We start from the raw sequence: 3571 nt of genomic DNA, 5'->3' as shown, positions 1-3571 counted from the left end.
GATGTTGCTCACGACTTCCGCTAAAATATTTTCAGGACTAAGGTCTGGGCAGCCCAGACTCCTCACAACCACCCCGCTCTGCAGACTTTACAACACCCAGCCCGGCCTCGAGGACGGGCTATCCAAGGAGTAAAAGGAAATACAAATCCCTGCTGAGGAAACACAAACAAGGAGTCAGAAACTCGAGTTTCCTCTTGCTACAGCACCACGGGACCAGCGATGGGCCTTCCTCTTCTCCCCAGCCTCCATCAGCACAAGCACACGAGGAACCTCAGAGAATGATCAACGATGACACCAAGAGATGCACTAGCACAAGGGAAGTTACTACCTGGAGTACTTACACCCCCTTTTCCAGGATGAGACTGCAGTGCCTGCACCCGTGTCCCTGCAGAGGGAAGGGATCCCAACACTGCTGCTCCACAAGCATTAAACCAGAGAGCTGAGACCAGGACAGGCCCTCCAGGGCTGTGGCTTCCCCTTGGGAACATGGGGACACACAGGCATACACGTGGACACACAACAAATCTTTTGGGGCTGGTGAAACACCACTCCATTGCTCCAAACAACCCACACAAGCACAATTTCTGCCTCTTCTTTCAAGGGTTTACAAGAACTGATTGCACAAGGCTTTGGATAATTCTGGCTTTTCTTGTTGCTCCTTTCCACTGCTGAGTTTATCCCCATCCCTCCTATTTTGGCCAAGAGCCCCTCTCAGGCAGGAGTCCTTCCCCAGGAAGGGGCATTAGCCACGACCTGAGGTGCAGCACTGGATGCAAAGGTCGCTCTGACCCTCGCTGTCCCCAGCCTGACCCAGTGCCTGAGTTGGCAGAGACCCCTGGGTTGCTTCCCTGGGTGCAAAGCCCTCTCCTGGAAGCCACTGGGGTCCCTCAGCTGGTGCGTGGGCAGTGTTTAATGCATTTAATGTCACCACTTGGCACAAACCTGCTGCCTGCCTGTGGGAAGTGTTAGAGAATCAACTCCACATGGCATCTTTGAGCCAGGAGCCACCGGTGGCCACCTCCCTCTGGGGGCATCTGCACCCCCACCAGTGGCAAGGAGCCTCCTGGAGAGGAGAACAGGCCCCATCCTGCCCTGGGGAGCACCATGTGCTGTTAACCATGAGCCACTGCAAACGAGGAGCCCATAAAGAGCCATTTGGGCTCCAGCAGCAGTTTCCAGGGCTTGTAGTTAATGTCTGCAGCAACCCAAAACTGTCCCTGTTGTCTCCCTTGTTGGTTCCCACCGTTTATTCACCTACGTGTTTCCAACAGCTCACCTACGTAAAGGAAGTTTCCTCTGGTGTGAGGATGCTGGGGAGGTTCAATTATAGCTTTGTGCACTCCAGACAGTCAAAATTAATAAAATCAAGAGATTTACTCAACGTGGGTCTTTGTGTTTATAAATAATACACTGGGGGGAATTTCTCTGGGACTGCTGGCAGCTCAGGCCAGAGGACTCCAGAATAACATTTGCAGATGTCCTCCCAGCATCTTTGTAATATTAAATTAGGTACATAATCGTATAAATACACCCTACAACAGCAACATCACTGAGGATACATGAATTCAAGCACTCAGACTAGAGGAAAGCCTAAAATCCGAGTGCCTGATCTTTCTCCAGAGCTTCTGTGCACACCACCACCCCATCGAGCCGTGGAAATGCTATTTTTCTCCCCAAGGCAGCTGCCCTGTGAGTGCCCAGAACGGACGATGCTCAATAAAGGAGGTATCTGTTCTGCGCTGTCCTCGCTCATCAGCGCCGTGTTTGTCATTCCAAGTCCTGCTCCAGAACCAGAAACTTCTTCCCAGGCGTTTTCCTTTCACCCTCACCACCGCAGCGAGCCCATCCGTGCTCCTCAGACCCCCGTGATTTTAGGGAAGGGGAACCGAGGAGCAGAGCTGGGGGTTTGGCAGCACTGGAGCCAAACCAGCCCTGCAAACCACGCGGGCAGGACCACAGTGTGGCACAAGTGGGGTGAAATTTGGGAAGATGCTGTTAATGCAGCAGCACAGAGGCGCTGGAGCAGCAGCACACGGGCATCAGCTCCGTTTGGAAGCAAAACTTCCTCTTTACATAATTCTTTAACAAATGAAAGCTGACAGCACCGATGATGCTCAAACCCACACCAGAGGAGCAACCACTGCTATCCTGTGGACCAGGCTCAGATAAACAAAGTGTCCGCAGTAAAATTTTCCAGTTTCTTCAAATAAATGTAACATTTCTCTGTTCTGCATGAGAAACTTGAAGCCCGGCTATGAGCTACACCACAGCGAGACAACTGATAGACACGCGAGCATCCAGAGACTTACGCTTGAGGAAAACCACGCTCAGAATGCAGTGTGTCAGCTCAGAGAACGCAGTTGTCTGGATCTACACTTTTCCAGCAGCCAAAGCACCTTTTTGCTTTCCCAGGAGTGTCTCCTTTTTTTCCAAATTAAATACAAACCAGTCCCTACAGAGAGGATCATTCCCCTGTGGCCACCCCTCGCACAGGCAGCCCTGCGAGCGCTGCGGCAGGGACTGTTCTTATTTCTGCACCGCGCTGCCTGGGGACGCTGCTGCTGTCAAATTACAGATAAATTAATTGCCTTTCCTCAGAAACGTTCTGCTCTTGTCCCTGACATTTACTGATCCCTCTGTGAACCCGGCCTTCTGAAACTCCTGCATCCTATCAGCCCCATCTAAAAGCAGCATCTCCCTCCCTCTTCAGTTTTCCACCTAAACGTCCTTTCCGCTTCCTCTCTCCTTTCCCAAAACCCAAACAAATCCACATTCTTATCTCCCAAGATAAGAGAGGCTGATTCATGGTTTTGCGTCAGCAGCCGCTCTCCTGGCCAGACCCTGCTTTAATTGGCACATTTCGGCTGCCGCCAAAGTACGTGACAACATCTGGGAATCAGCTGCTGCTGCCATCGGCCGCGGGCTCAGCAGCGTCAGGAGCCAACGTGACGCAGCGCAGGAGGGAACGTGCAGGGATTTTGCCTTCAGGGACAAAGGGAGATCCTGAATTCAATCAGGTTTTCCTCGGGGTACAACGCCAGAGCACACGCAGCCGATGAAGTCAAATGAGGAAAGAGACATCGGTGAAAAAAAGACCTTGGCTCAGGCTTTGGGTTCAATCTAGAACATTGCAGGAGGAAAAAAGGCAATTTTTGGAGTGCTTGCAGAGCCAGGCGTTGACCCAGCACCGTTCTGATCTCCATGGACCTGCTCTACACTGATACCAACCCCTCTCCCTTGTAAAAACTCCCACTCCACACGAGGCACAACCAACCCCAGAGCACCAGAACCCATGGGCAAGCCTCATCTGAAACAGCCACCGCTCCTGCTACAACCACAGCAAAAGGAATGGATATTCAGACCCTGAAACAAAGCAATTTGAAGTCTGGGGTCTGTGCACATTCAATAAGGGCTGCACGTGAGGTTCACACAGCAAATCCTGACCTTCTGGAGCAGCCCCTTTTCCTGCTGCACCCAGGATTGCCACACTGGGGGGTTAATCCCAGAACCCCAGAGGGTCCTGGGGAGCAGCCGGAGCCGCTCCAAAGCTGCCAGCTCAGCAGAGCCTCCC

The sequence above is a fragment of the Mesitornis unicolor genome, unplaced genomic scaffold (genome assembly GCF_000695765.1).
Source record: "Mesitornis unicolor isolate BGI_N332 unplaced genomic scaffold, ASM69576v1 scaffold48323, whole genome shotgun sequence".
NCBI classification, from domain to species: Eukaryota; Metazoa; Chordata; class Aves; order Mesitornithiformes; family Mesitornithidae; genus Mesitornis; species Mesitornis unicolor.
The sequence above is the reverse complement of the archived record's forward strand: the minus strand, read 5'-3'. Positions refer to the sequence as shown.